Consider the following 16,589-nt stretch of genomic DNA (forward strand, 5'->3'; position numbering starts at 1 on the left):
CTGCGCACGGAGCCCCCTCCCCTCTGTGAAGCGGCTCCGTTAGGGCCCTATTCCACCGGACGATTATCGTTCGCATAATCGTTAACGATTAACAATCTCAAACGACCGCTATTGAGAAAGACCTTAAAACGTTCACTCATTTCCATGGGACGATAATCGTTACTTATGATCGTATTTGCGATCGTTATTTCTTCGCTATTGCGTTCGTATCTACTGCAAACGGCCGAACGACGTCTTATTCAATGAGAACGTTTTGCGAAGAGCAACGATAAAAATAGGTCCAGGTCTTATAAAGCGATCGATTTCTCGTTGGGTTGTTATTCGTTAACTGCATTTCAACCGAACGATTATCGTTTAGATTCGAACGATTTAACGATAATCTGAATGATAATCGTCCGGTGGAATAGGGCCCTTAGAATAAATGGAGCTGTGTCACAGAGGCGAGGGGATTCATCACATTGGGGGCGGGCCCACCTTTAGTGCTTCGGTGTCTGTGAATAGACCGGCGCCGTGCACGGTTCAAAAAAAGAAGTACGGCACCAGCATCCCAGTGCCGGCGCCATTCTATGAATGTAAAAATCTCAAAGTCACACTGTCACCCCCTTTTTGCATTCTGACTTCTCTACACAGGTGTAAAAGGTAAATTTAGCAGTTTTCATACCTTATTTTATATCATACCTCATGGTGCTTGATACAGTAAAAAGTGATCTTTTATCCACTGCAGATTGTGCTAAGTGGGTGGGGCTTCACGGCCACAGCGCCACCCCTCAATGACCATTGAAACAGTCCAGCCTAAAGGTCTACACCCCACCAAACCAATGGCTGCTCAGGGGTGGCACCTATGCGCCAATGATGTCAGGGGGCGGGGTCAACAGTGTCACTATGGGTGGGGCCAAGTGGTGCTTCACCCGTGAAGCCCTGCCCAGATAGCACAATCTTCAGATGATAAAAGATCACTTTTTACTGGAAGGCACCGTTCCCACTGAGCAAAGCTAGCGGAATTCCGCGACGGAATTGTCCGCCGCGGAATGCCGTTAGCCTCCCGCTCATAATGGGAGTCTATGGGAGGCGCGCGCTGCTGCTCTGTACGAGCTGAAGAATGAACAGGTTCATTCTTCAGCGCGGACAGGGCAAGAGCGCGCGCCTCCCATAGACTCCCATTATGAGCGGGAGGCTAACAGCATTCCGCGGCGGACAATTCCGTCGCGGAATTCCGCTAGCTTTGCTCAGTGGGAACGGGGCCGAACAAGCACCGTGATGTATGATATAAAATAAGGTATGAATAGAGCCTCAGATCGGCAAGTGACCAACAGCTCTATTCATTACTATGGAGGTGCCGGAGAGCGCTGAGTGCATAGTGGAACAGATGATTTTCCATTGCTCATCCTTGGTGTGGACCAATAAAGGGTTTCTCTGATTTTGCAGCTCTTTCTTGTGCTGGCCGTTCTTCTTCTCCCCGGTATTACTATATAATGGGAGGGATAGTGAGATACAACTATTGGGCCGATATTCTGCAGAAGATGGAGACATTTCTATTCCTGGAATTGCTGGTAAATTGTCATCAGTTGTTCTGTTATTATTCTGTATGTTTCTGTATATATTCCCCCCAATAGGCCCCGCCCCCAAATGTTACACCGACCAATAGCAGAATAGTAATAGTATCCACCATCTTTATTAGCTGCTAATATATATATATATATATATATATATATATATATATATATATATATATATACACACACACAGAATATAACAATAGTAGCAGAGAGCGTGCGGCAGGAGGGCCGGAACACAACGGCCATTACTTCTTTTGGGATTTTCTCCTAATCCCCGGAAAGCTGACGGATTGGAAAAAACTTAGAATTCTATTGGAGGAAAGAATTATTGGCGGGAAATGTTGGGATGGATCCAGCGGATATTGAGCATTAGTTTGCTGGGAGATATCTAGTTATTATTAGGAGAGAAAAGTCTTCTGGCCCCGTGACTTCTATCACCTAGATGAGATGGAAGGACTGGGATTGGAGCTGCACACTCCTCAGCCCCTATGGCCGCAGCTTTATTTCCAGACATCACATCCGATTGGAAGAAATTACGGTTTTCCATCGATAAGACATAAATAAGGCGACTGTCCTGTGTGACCTCTTTGATAACATGTTACGTTTTCCATCTGTGAGATCTTTCATGTTCTGTTAGAGATGACTTTTTCTTCAAAGACCTCACATACATGGCTACTCTCCTGTGTGAATTCTCTGATGATTTAGAAGATTTGATTTCAATGTGAAACATATTCCACACTCTGGACATGAAAATGGCTTCTCCCCTGTGTGAATTCTTTGATGCACAATACGATTTGATTCTACAGTAAAACATTTTCCAGATTCTGAAGATGAAAATGGCTTCTCCAGTGTGTGAATTTTTCGATGCTTAACAAGAATTGTTTTTTGAGTAAAACATTTTCCACATTCTGAGCATGAAAATGGCTTCTCCCCTGTGTGAACTCTGCGATGTTTAAAAAGTTGTAATTTTATACTGAAACGTTTTCCACATTCTAGACATGAAAATGGCTTCTCCCCTGTGTGAATTCTTTGATGCTCGACAAGACTTTTTTGTACAGAAAAACATTTACCACATTTTGAACATGAAAAAGGATTCTCCTCTGTGTTAAGTTTTTGATCAACAAGATTTGATTTTTTGTGAAAAGCTTTCTCACATTCCAAATATGAAAATGGCTTCTCCCCTGCGTGAATTTTTTCATGCTTAATAAGATTTGATTTTTGAGTAAAACATATCCCACATTCAGAACATGAAAATGGTGTCTCCCCAGAGTGACTTCTTTGATGCTGAACAAGATATGATTTTACTATAAAAGATTTCCCACATTCTGAACACGAAAAACGCTTCTCCTCTGCGTGTATTTTTTGATGATTAACAAGACTTGATTTTTGGATAAAAGTTTTCCAACATTCAGAACATGAAAAACGCTTCTCCCCTGTGTGAGCTTTTTGATGTTTAACAAGCGTTCTTTTGGAGGTTAATTTAAAAGGGTTATCTTCTATGTGAGATCTTTGATGCCTAACAAGGTATGATTCTGTAGTAAAACATTTTCCACATTGTAGGCATAGGAATGGCTTTTCCGCTATGTGAGATCTTTGATGTTCAACTAACTTAGATTTCTGAATAAAACCCTTACCATATTCTGAACATGAAAATGGCTTCTTTTCTGTATGAGCACTTTTTTCTTCACCATCCATTATGTGACTTTTATCCTGTATAACAGTCTGTGATGGATCAGTAGCCAGGACTTGTATAACAGGATGAGATGCCAGATCTTTGCTGTGAGGGGCTGGGGGTATATCTGGGGTAATAGAAGGTTCTTCATATGTATCTTGTGGGATCTGACCATCTGCTGTAATATCTGGAGATATCTGATGTCCCTCTGATCTCCGGGTACACTCAGCTGCCAAGAAGAAACTCATTCTATTAGCAAGGAGTAATATGATAGTATAATAGTATATAATATAATGGTGCGGCTTCTGCAGATATCGCTCGTCTTATTTATAGAACATCTCTAAGTGCAGCTTTCCCAGAATTCCTCCCCACCCCCCCACCCCATCTGATCCCACATTCTCTCATCCACAGGGATTTCTCAGCATTGATGACACCACAAGGTTATTATACAGCAACACCAGACACCTCAGCTGCTGCTGCTCTGTTCTGGACGCTGCTCTGGGTAACAAACATCTTCCATAGAACGTCCTCAGACTGGAAGGTGGTAAAGATACAACGTCACATTCCCAGCACATTTTGTTGGCCTCCTGCTATCTTCCTCAGCTCCTCCTTCTTTCCTCTGCTCTGGTATAACCTCACTACTGAGGAATCATCTCTCCCTCCATTCTGTGCTGCTGACTACCGACCCATCTCTAATCTTACTTCTCCAAACTCCCGGAGTGTCCGTTCTTCTCTCATCTAATCGTCCATTTCTCTTACAGTCTGGTTTTTGCATCTAGACAATTTAAGGTGCTAAAGTCTCAGATTATTAGTTGGAGACTAAGAAGAATTTGTGACTTTTTGGCTTTTTACATCTATGTCTAGTTTGTGAAATATTCCACACAAAATAGTAACAGCCGGTGACTGAGGAGAATGTGTGAGTGTTCTCTGCATTTACTGGTCACTACTCACCTGGGCGGTTACCTGTAGTGATGTCCTCCTTATACTGCTCATCACTGCTGTCATCTGTCTCTTCTTCTTCTTTTATCCTCATGTCTGTTTCATTAATATAGTTCAGATCCTTCCCTGTAGTGATGTCCTCCTTATACTGCTCATCACTGCTGTCATCTGTCTCTTCTTCTTCTTTTATCCTCATGTCTGTTTCATTAATATAGTTCAGATCCTTCCCTGTAGTGACGTCCTCCTTATACTGCTCATCACTGCTGTCATCTGTCTCTGCATCATTAATATTGTTCCCATCTTCCTCCTGATTCATAAGATGTCAGAAAAATATTGTAAAAGTCATCAGACAGGAGGAGAAGTCAGGTGGGATGTACAGATCATAGGGAACATCTCCATCTACCTGATCCTGATCCTGTGGGAGAAGAGGACGGGGACATCTCTCTGGTGCTGTTCTCTTACTGGATCTGACTGGAGGGAACACATACAGAGACTGAATTCATTCTTTCCATCCAGATAATACAGATAATACAGAGAGGAGGTGTGTATATAGTCCTGTCTATTACCTGCTGATGGGAGGGGCTGCTGATCCTCCAGCATCACATCCTTGTACTGATCCTTGTGTCCTTCTACATACTCCCACTCCTCCATGGAGAAATAGACCGCCACGTCCTGACACCTTATAGGAACCTGACACACACAATGATCACACAGTCATCCCCCCCACCCCTCCAGTGGTGTTACTGTATAATGTCCCAGCATTCCCAGCAGCCACAGTCTCACCTCTCCACTCAGCAGCTCCACCATCTTGTTGGTGACTTCTAGGATCTTCTCTTCCTCCATTTCTTTATGTATCAGGGGCCCCGGGATTGGGCTCAGGGTTCTTCCCCATCCTTCACACCCAGGGGCCCCACAGCGCCCACTAGAGGACTTCTTCACTACTGTGTAATCCTGTGTATGGAGAGACACATTACTATCACTCCATCCATTCCCAGAATCCCTCACCTCTCCAGTCCTATCCATCTGTTATTCCATAGATAAGAATGATGTCATGATGACATCACTCCCAGAATCCCTCACCTCCCCAGTCCTATCCTTCTGTTATTCCATAGATAAGAATGATGTCATGATGACATCACTCCCAGAATCCCCCCCTCTCCAGTCCTATCCATCTGTTATTCCATAGATAAGAATGATGTCATGATGACATCACTCCCAGAATCCCTCACCTCCCCAGTCCTATCCATCTGTTATTCCATAGATAAGAATGATGTCATGATGACATCACTCCCAGAATCCCTCACCTCCCCAGTCCTATCCATCTGTTATTCCATAGATAAGAATGATGTCATGATGACATCACTCCCAGAATCCCTCACCTCTCCAGTCCTATCCATCTGTTATTCCATAGATAATGATGTCATGATGACATCACTCCCAGAATCCCTCACCTCCCCAGTCCTATCCATCTGTTATTCCATAGATAAGAATGATGTCATGATGACATCACTCCCAGAATCCCTCACCTCCCCAGTAAGCAGGAAGAGTATGTGTAGGGTGAGGGTTATTATCCTCTCGGCCATCTTGTCTCTGTCTCTCTCCATGGTTGATCGGTTGCTCTGGAGAATTATCAGTAGAGGATCCTGTAATGTATGGAGAGAAGGGACAATGTAACATCACATACAGTCACCTCCTCAGGTTCTATTAGCACTAGGGACAGAATGTGCGGGGGGAATCATGTACAATGCAGCAGTTTAATAACATTATATTACAAATTTATTTAACTTCATTGAAGCAACTTATTTGAAAAACATTTTCTCCAGAATACTCTTAAGATGGCAGCCACCACATGGTCACTGATACCATTAAATTTTCTTTGTATAAATATATATTTTTTGCCCTAAAAGTTTTCTCTCTTTAACTATGAGCTGAGACGCTGTGTATACGGGGATGTTGGCTGCTCATTACACCTGACATCCACCAACAAAGCTCCAGTGTGGAGATAACCACCATATATTTTCCTACTATTTGGACCTGCCCCTTTCAGATCCAGGGCTCCCCGGCCGTCTTTGTTCCTCGGGGTCTTTATTAGTGGTCAAGAAGCCATAGTAGGTAACTTACGCAATTTGCTTAGCTTTCTTTAACTTTAGAGGGAGTCACGACAACAATGCAGCCCCATAATCTCCCATTCCTCCTTCTGGCCGTCTTAGGCTGCATTCCCACGTTCCGTGATCCTGACGGATCACGGACGTGGAATGCCAGTACCGGAGTCCCCCCGCGCCCGGACAGCATCTGTAATTAGATGCTGGGAGTGGGGGAGATTGTATTCATAAGCGCCGCGCTGTAATGAATCAGCTGCGTGATGCTTTTACTACAGCGCGGCGCTTATGAATACAGTCTCTAATTACAGATGCTGTCCGGGCGCGGGGGGACTCCGGTACATGCATTCCACGTCCGTCATCCATTAGGATCACGGAACGTGGGAAAGCAGCCTTAGATGATAACATCCGAGATGAGAGGGGGGGGGGGGCAGGTGAAGTTACCGAAGTTGTGGTGATATCGGGTAGGTATTGAAAATTGTGTGCAGGAGCGGTTTCATTGGCATTATTTAATGTCCACAACATGCTGTCGGCCCACTATTGTCAGTCAGACGGAGGGAGTGCAGCTTAGGAGAAAAGAACCGGTAGGAACCTCCCTGTCCTTCAGACAATCCCTTTAAAGCGACTCTGTACTCACAATCTGACCCCCCTAAAACCACTTGTACCTTCGGATAGCTGTTTTTAATCTGAGATCTGTCCTGGGGTCCGTTCGGCAGGTGATGCAGTTATTGTCCTAAAAAAACAACTTTTAAACTTGCAGGGGGGTATATGTTCTGGAACAAGCTGAACCAAAGACTTTCTATTTCCATTCATCTGGAATATGCAGGCAGATGTATACTAACAAGGATTTTTTTTTTTGCAAATGTGTGAAGCAATAGTATCAGAGGAGATCTAAGATGGAAGCTGCAGCACTACTCCTCCCAGCTAAGCTGCTCACAAGGATTCTACGGCTCTTCCAGGCACAGGAAGGGTTTCAAAGAGGTAGAAACATTTAGACTGGAACATTCCATCCGTAAACAGCACCACACCCGTCCTCAGGTTGTATGTGGTATTACAACTTGGCTTCATTCCCTTCAACAGAATTGAGCTGAGACATCTCGCACAGCCTGAGGAGATGCTGCTGAAATGGCGCCAAAGAAAGAAAGAGGTAAAAGAGAGCTGTGGCAGTAAAGCGATGCTCTGCTGCAAAATTACATGTGTTTCTCAGTGATGAGCTCTGTATACTGCCGTCAGGAGATAGAATTAGAGATAAGCGAACCTTTCAAAAGTTCGGCTCAGCAGCTTGAAAAAACTTTAAAGAGGATGTACCACCAGGAACATCCTCTTTAATTCGAAACAGGGATAGAACGGCACCGTCACTGGGAAGCCGGTGCCGAGGTCCGTTTCTTGATCCGCGGCCCGGTTCCCGTGTACGGCGCCGTTCTATACACGGTTACCGGCTGGTGCTCAAGCACTGGAGGCCATCCGGCCCGCCCCCAGTGGGAGGGAATTCCCTCCCGTCTATGACACGGCTCCTCTAGAATCAATGGAGCCACGTCATAGAGGGGAGGGAATTCCCTCCCACTGGGGACGGGCCGGCCTGCCTCCAGTGCTTGAGCACCAGCCGGTAACCGTGTATAGAACGGCGCCGTACACGGGAACCGGGCCGCGGATCAAGAAACGGACCGCGGCACCGGCTTCTCCATGACGACGCCGTTCTATCCCTGTGTCAGGTTAAAGAGGATGTACTTGGTGGTACATCCTCTTTAAGGATGGGTTCACATATGACGGATCCGCTGCATATCACTTTATTGTCACTTTCAATACGATTACATGCAGCGCATAATAACGGTTATACAGCGACTTCCCCAAACTACAACTAATCCCCCAATAATAATAATAATCCTCACACAGACACATAAAATGTACCTACCCTGCGCTTCCAGGACCTGCCATGATGTCACAGTCATGTGATCAGTCACATGGAGGAGGAGGAGTCACATGATCAGGGGCTGCTGCTCAGTGTATGCAGGACTCTGCTGTGCTGGATGAGCTGAAGTGATGTGTATGCAGCAGAGCTGTGTGTGTGATGTGTATGCAGCAGAGCTGTGTGTGTGTGATGTGTGTGGAGCAGAGCTGTGTATGTGTGTGTTATATATGCCTGCAGCAGAGCCCTGTGTGTAATGTACATGTAGCTGAGCTGTATGTGTGTAATGTACATGTAGCTGAGCTGTATGTGTGTAATGTACATGTAGCTGAGCTGTATGTGTGTAATGTGTGTGGAGCAGAGCTGTATATGTGTGTAATGTACATGTAGCTGAGCTGTATATGTGTAATGTACATGTAGCTGAGCTGTATGTGTGTAATGTACATGTAGCTGAGCTGTATATATGTGTAATGTACATGTAGCTGAGCTGTATATGTGTGTAATGTACATGTAGCTGAGCTGTATATGTGTGTAATGTACATGTAGCTGAGCTGTATATGTGTAATGTACATGTAGCTGAGCTGTATGTGTGTAATGTACATGTAGCTGAGCTGTATGTGTGTAATGTACATGTAGCTGAGCTGTATGTGTGTAATGTACATGTAGCTGAGCTGTATATGTGTGTAATGTACATGTAGCTGAGCTGTATATGTGTGTAATGTACATGTAGCTGAGCTGTATATGTGTGTAATGTACATGTAGCTGAGCTGTATATGTGTAATGTACATGTAGCTGAGCTGTATATATGTGTAATGTACATGTAGCTGAGCTGTATATGTGTGTAATGTACATGTAGCTGAGCTGTATATGTGTGTAATGTACATGTAGCTGAGCTGTATATGTGTGTAATGTACATGTAGCTGAGCTGTATGTGTGTAATGTACATGTAGCTGAGCTATATGTGTGTAATGTACATGTAGCTGAGCTGTATATGTGTAATGTACATGTAGCTGAGCTGTATGTGTGTAATGTACATGTAGCTGAGCTGTATGTGTGTAATGTGTGTGGAGCAGAGCTGTATGTGTGTGTAATGTGTGTGGAGCAGAGCTGTATGTGTGTAATGTGTGTGGAGCAGAGCTGTATGTGTGTAATGTGTGTGGAGCAGAGCTGTATATGTGTAATTTCCACCAAGATCAGTGGACATCCAGGGGGCGGACATTGAGACAGTGAACACGTATAAATATCTGGGTGTGGTCCTCAATAATAAGCTGGACTGGGCTGATCACATGGACACAGTGTACAGAAAGGGCCACAGCGGGCTCTACCTGCTCAGGAGGCTTAGGGTCTTTGGAGTCCAGGGGGCACCTTCTTAGCACCTTCTATAACTCTGTAGTGGCATCAGCCATCTTCTTCGGAGTGTCCTGCTGAGGGAGCTGCATATCAACCAGCGATAGGAACAAACTGGACAAACTGATGAGAAGGGCGAGCTCTGTCCTTGGGAGCCCCCTGGATCCGATGCAGGTGGTGGGGGAGCGAAGGATTTTGTGAGTGGTCAGCTCCATACTGGGGAATGACTCCCATCCTATGCACGAAACCGTGATGGCACTGGGCAGTATTATCAGTGACCGATTAATTCACCCAAAGTGCGAGAAGGAGCGATATCAGACGTCCTTCCTTCCTGCAGCGGTCAGGCTGTACAACCAACACCGACCCAAGCAGAGATCACTCCATATAAAGAACTAAAATAGTCTAATGTTTCTATTGTATCTTTTTTACCTTTTGTTCTCTTTGTCTACTTTACCTTTTAGCTTTTTGTATGTGTAATATCTATCCTGCTGTAACACACTGAATTTCCCCATGGTGAGACTATTAAAGGATTATCTTTTCTTATCTTAATCAGTGAGTGGACATGTCAGTTTTCGGTGAGGCTGCAAGGAATCCCAGCTGGAGTATATTCTATGGGAGATGTTTATGAAAGATACGCTGGAGGCGTACATCAGGGAGAGGGTGCAGATTCACCCCTTCTCCCTGGCGTATGCCTCCCGTACGCCAGATGGGGGGGCAGGAGGCGTGGCCTCCTCCCACGCCTCATTCATCATGATTTACACCTGCTCGTAGGCGTAAATCATGATCCAAATCTACAGCTGCTGGAAGCAGGTCTAGATTTAGTACGCCGAGCGCAGATTCGGGCGGCCGGCCGGATTCACTAAGAGGCGCATGAATTCTGCTGGGGAAAAGGGGGCGGGCCTAATATAAGAACGACAGTCTTCATAAATTCCATCCTATGTGTATATACTCCGGCTGGGATTCCAATGTATTTATTCGATTAATAAAGTCTGGTGTTGCAATCTGCAACAACAGCTGTTATTAATTGAATAAATACGTTGTGTTAACTTAGGGCCCTTTTACACAGAAAGATTATCTGACAGATTATCTGCCAAAGATTTGAAGCCAAAGCCAGGACTGGAATTGAAAAGAGGAGAAATCTCTGGCTTTCATGTATGACCTGATCTCTCTTTATAGTCTGTTCCTGGTTTTGGCTTCAAATCTTTGGCAGATAATCTGTCAGATAATCTTTCTGTGTAAAAGGGCCCTTAACCTTTAAGTGTACACAAGGTGGGAGATAATGAAAACCCGGCTTAGTTGTCCGTAGCAACCATAACCTGTCAGGCCTCAGTCACACGTCCATTATGCTCAGACCTCTACATAGACCATGGGTCTCAAACTCAATTTACCCAGGGGCCGCTGGAGGTAGAGTCTGGGTGAGGCTGGGCCGCATCCGGTTTTCCACAAGAAGGGGACTGGGGGGTGACACAGGGGACTGGGGGGAGCAGGGGGGTAACACAGGGGACTGGGGGTGACAGATGGGACTGGGGGTCTCAGAGGGGACTGGGGGGAGTAGGGGTGACACAGGGGACTGGGGGTCTCTGAAAGGGGACTGGAGGGAGCAGGGGGTGACACAGGGGACTGGGGTCTCTGAGAGGGGACTGGGGGTGACACAGGGGACTGGGGGGAGCTGGGTACACACCCCTCCTCCTCCCGGCATCGGCGCTCTCCTCGCAGCCGCACATGCAGCTCCTCGATCTCTGGAGGAGGAGGCCGTGGGGACTGCAGGGTGAGGTGATCGCATTGCTGCAAGTCCTGGGGCTGTAAAGCAGGATCGGGGGTCTGCACTGCATCCCCCGATCCTGCTGAACAGCCCCAGGACTTGCAGCGATGCGATCACCTTGCAGTCCCCGCGGCCTCCTCCTCCAGAGACCGGGGAGCTGCATGTGCGGCAGGGACGCTAGGGGGCGGCGGCTCTGCTAGGCGGCTGTAGGCCCCTGCACCGCACACCTCCCTTCCCACCACCACCGCCACCCACCTCTCCGTCGTCTTTGGGAGGCCGGCCAAACAGCTGCAGCCGTCCCTGATGCTGGCCCCCAGGGGCGGATTAACTTTACCATAGGCCCCGGGCTGTTCACCAAGCCTGGGCCCCCCCACCCCACTGTAACTATGGCAGCACTAGCCTGGTGTTCATAGTACAGTATAGATAATGTCATGATGTCCTGATTTGTGCAAAATTGCCATAAAAAAAACTGTGATTTTTTTGCAAATCATGGCAGAAGTGTAGCCAGGAGACAGTACACCACTGAAAGTATAAGTCTTTTTTGGGTGGTCATGGGCCCCCCAGGAGCTCAGGGCCCCGGGCTGCCGCCCGGAACGCCCCTGTTATAATCCACTACTGCCGGCCCCCCTCTGCCACGTCATCAGCTGCGCAGCCGCGATTGGCTGAGCATAAAGTTAAGCTCAGCCAATCGCGGCTGAGCAGCTGATGAGGGCCGCACTTACAGAAAAGCTACCATTGAGGTGGGGGCCGCAAACTAGTGTCCCGAGGGCCGCAGTTGGCCCGCGGGCCGCGAGTTTGAGACCCCTGACATAGACAGTGATCTGTGACGCAATTGCGGGTCTTACTGGGACCTTCCCGTTCTTTCTGCAGCACGGATCACGGCCCCATAACATGTAGAGACGTGAACAAGGTGAGTCTGCAGTTAGAGGCCACATTATGGATATGACTATTGTATGGATGTGGTTTTTGGGGGGGATAGTACTATATGAAATGACTGATACGTACGGATGCTGGGCGCACACATTTATAGGAATTCACTTCAAATCGGGCTATCAATTCGCTTTGTTCTGCGAACCGAATTCCCACCCATTTGTTAACCTCTTAAGGACATAGGACGTACCGGTACGTCCTATGTCCTCATTAGCACTTCAAAGCGGGGCCGCGCGGCGGCCCGCTTTGAAGTGCCGCGATCCCGGGTGCCGCGTGTAGCCCGGGACCGCCGCTATTAGCGGGCACGGTCCAATCGCCGTGCCCGCTAATTAGCTAATCGGAGGCAGCTGTCAAAGTTGACAGCTGCCTCCGATTACCGGAGGCAACGTTTCCCTGGTGTCTAGTGGGGGAGATCGCTCCTCCGGGACCTTGTCCCGGAGGAGCGATCTCCGTTACTGATGCCGGCCGGGGACGCGTCCAAGATGGCGCCGTCCTCGGCTCGGCACTCGTTTGTTTCCGGCGGCAGCAGCCGAAAGCAAACGAGTGCCGATCTCATGGATCTCTGCAGCATATCTATGCTGCAGAGATCTCTATGAGAGATCAAAGTGTATATACTAGAAGTCCCCCAGGGGGGCTTCTAGTATATGTGTAAAAAAAAAAACAAACGTGTTGTTAATAGTAAAAAGCCCCCTCCCCTAATAAAAGTCTGAATCACCCCCCTTTTCCCAGGTTTTAAATAAAAGTAAACAAATAAATAAATAAATAAACATGTTTGGTATCGCCGCGTGCGTAATCGCCCGAACTATTAATTAATCACATTCCTGATCTCGTACGGTAAACGGCGTCAGCGCAAAAAAATCCCAAAGTGCAAAATTGCGCATTTTTGGTCGCATCAAATCCAGAAAAAATGTAATAAAAAGCGATCAAAAAGTCGTATATGCGCAATCAAGGTACCGATAGAAAGATCACATCATGGCGCAAAAAATGACACCTCGCTCAGCCCCATAGACCAAAGGATAAAAGCGCTATAAGCCTGGGAATGGAGCGATTTTAAGGAACGTATATTGGTTAACAACGGTTTGAATTTTTTACAGGCCATCAGATACAATATAAGTTATACATGTTATATATCGTTTTAATCGTAACGACTTGAGGAACATGCATAACAAGTCAGTTTTACCCCAGGGCGAATGGCGTAAAAACACATTTCCCCCAAATAAAAGAAATGCGTTTTTTTTTTTCAATTTCACCACACTTTGAATTTTTTTCTGGTTTCGCAGTGTACTTTATGCAAAAATTCAGCCTGTAATTGCAAAGTACAATTAGTGACGCAAGAAATAAGGGGTCATGTGGGTTTCTAGGTGGAAAAATGCAAGTGCTATGACCTTTTAAACACAAGGAGGAAAAACCGAAAACGTAAAAACGAAAATAGGCCATGTCCTTAAAGGGTTAAGGAAATTTGTAAAAAAACAAAAACAAATGGCGGCTGCACATGCTATCTAGAGCGTCACTGGGCTGGAGAAAGGGATTAACCATGATCCTTAGCGCCCGTCCAATCAGCTTCAGGCCCTCTGTGATATCAGCACCTCCCCCTCTATATAAGGCTGTACAGTAACGGAGGTGGCCAGTGAGCTGTGTGTGGAGGTGAGAGCAGGATGGCAGCTGGGAGAGACTAACATAGAGCTAAAGGGACAGAGAGGAGAGACTAACGGAGCGATATAGGGACAGAGAGGAGAGACTAACGGAGCGATATAGGGACAGAGAGGAGAGACTAACAGAGCAATATAGGGACAGAGAGGAGAGACTAACATAGAGCAAAAGGGACAGAGAGGAGAGACTAACATAGAGCAAAAGGGACAGAGAGGAGAGACTAACAGAGTGATATAGGGACAGAGAGGAGAGACTAATCTGCTAGATCGGCGCTTGTTTACTGGGCCTATTCCACGGCCCCGATGATCGTTAGCAAGGGCTGCAGGGACATCGTTACCTATGTCCTTGCAGTCCTTGTTTCATACAATACCTGTCCGGGCTGCAGGTCTTCTTCTCCCGTTCCCGCACCACAGCAGGTTCGGAGCGGTGCTGTCTGAACTGAAGAACCACTCAGCCAATCACTGGCCGTGGCGGTTCCGGCCAGTGATTGGCTGAGCGGTCTGTCAGTTCAGACAGCCCTGCTGCGGCGCGGGACCGGGGGAAGAAGACCTGTAGCCCGGACAGGTAGTGTATGATCTTTTGAAATCGTCAGTCGCCACCGCGTACCGTTATTCCACAGTAGCGATGTGCTGGTGGCGAACGATGATTTGAACCTAAATGAACAATCAGCCGATGACATGATCATTGGCTGATCATTCTCTCTTTTCCACAGAGCGATGATCGGTCGTATCGGGCCGATTCGTCCGATTATCGTGCTGATTCGGCCAATTATCGCTCCGTGGAATAGGCCCCTAACAGAGTGATATAGAGACAGAGAGGAGAGACTAAAGGAGCGATAAAGGAACAGAGAGGAGAGACTAACAGAGTGATATAGGGACAGAGAGGAGAGACTAAAGGAGCGATAAAGGAACAGAGAGGAGAGACAAAGGGTTCGTTTACACAGACAGATTTATCTGACAGATTTTTTTAAGCCAAAGCCAGGAACAGACTATAAACAGAGAACAGGTCATAAAGGAAAGACTGAGATTTTTCCCCTTTCCAAATCCAATCCTGGCTTTGGCTTCAAGAATCTGTCAGATAAATCTGTCTGTGTAAATGCAGCATAAGAGTGATATAGGGACAGAGAGAGGAGGGCTGATTGCGGGGGATTGTCTCTTGTAGCTGCCAACCAAGTGTCCAGTTTACCAAGTAACTGGGGGCCTATAGGAATCCACTGGGACCAGAAAAGACACAGTCCATATTATTAGTTACTCACTGGGCACCTCTACTCACTACTCACCTCTTATTGAGTTATACCAATTTACTGGGATCTGTGAATTGAGCATGCACCTTACATAATCAGTGCTTGCACTCCACTCCTACTGTGTTCTAAAAATTAGTTTTCATTATGATAGGATCCGGTACTGGTTTTATGTTTGCTGTGATTTTGGGCATTTCTGCCTCTTTCCAAGATGGCCACTGCATCTTCAGTGGCCATCTTACCTGCTCTCTGAGGCTATATTTAAAGAGGATGTACCACCAGGTACATCCTCTTGAATTTAACACACCGATAGAATGGGTCCTGGGCTGGTGTGAAGCACTGGACGTTGGCCGACCCGCCCCCAGTGGGAGGGAATTCCCTCCCCTGTATGACGCGGCTCCATTGATACTAATAGAGGAGCGTCATACAGGGGAGGGAATTCCCTCTTACTGGGGGCGGGCCGGCCATCCTCCAGTGCTTCAGCACTGCCCGGTACCGCTGCATAGAACGGCGCCATTCACGGGAACAGGGCCGCAGTTCGAAAAACAGACCGCGGCACCGGCTTCTTTATGACGGCTCTTCTACCCAGGAGCCACTCCTGCCGTGTGCTATCTTCCTACACATCAGTTAGTGGCACAACCGCTTACCACCTCCAGCTCTGCTGAACCACACACTGCTCACCTGCCAGACATCATCCAGCGCTGCTGCAACAAAACGTGATACTATATATAAACCTATTGTGACTGTTATCTGCTGTGTACACCCCTTCCAGCCATAGGCTTTCACAAAGTATCCCGATTATAACTGTAAACGAACGCCGATCTGCTAGATCGTTGCTTGTTTGCTGGGCCTATTACACTGCCTGATAATTGTTTAACAAAGGCTGCAGGGACATCGTTACCGATGACCTTGCAGCCCTTGCCTAAACTGAATACATTACCTATCCATGGTCCAGGGCTCCCCTTGCGGTCCGCTTCTCCCCGGGTCCTGTGCGCTGCAGCTTGAGAGCGGCCTGTTTTAGCTAACAGGCTGCTCAGCCAATCACTGGCTGCGGCAGTCCAGTGATTGGCTGAGCGGCCTGTCAGCTAAGACAGGCCGCTCTGAAACTGCAGCGCGTGGGACCCGTGGAGAAGCGGACCGCAAGGGGAGCCCTGGACCATGGCTAGGTAATGTATGCACTTTGAAAATTGTCAGCTGCCGGCCACGCACTGCTATCACACAGCGATGCGTGGTCGGCGCCCGACAATTATAGGTCCAAACCTATATCAACGATCAGCCAATAATCGTTTTCATTGGCTGATCGTTGTTTATTACACGGAAGGATAATCGGCTCAAATATGGTTCCGTGTAATAGTACCCTAACACATTATTGAACTGTGCGCCTTAAATAATCAGTTCTTGCACACCACTCCTACTGTGTTCTACAACTTTGATTTCATTAGTGAACTGAGTGTGCGCCTCACATAATCAGTGGTTGCACTTCACTCC

The 16,589-nt window shown here is 47.0% G+C and overlaps 1 pseudogene; it reads right to left on the reverse strand.

Annotated features, from left to right (window-relative positions):
- Window positions 1-16,589, reverse strand: part of LOC138786656 (zinc finger protein 850-like) — a 40,161-nt pseudogene that overhangs the window by 18,698 nt on the left and 4,874 nt on the right.

Source organism: Dendropsophus ebraccatus, chromosome 3 (assembly GCF_027789765.1).
Source record: "Dendropsophus ebraccatus isolate aDenEbr1 chromosome 3, aDenEbr1.pat, whole genome shotgun sequence".
NCBI lineage: Eukaryota > Metazoa > Chordata > Amphibia > Anura > Hylidae > Dendropsophus > Dendropsophus ebraccatus.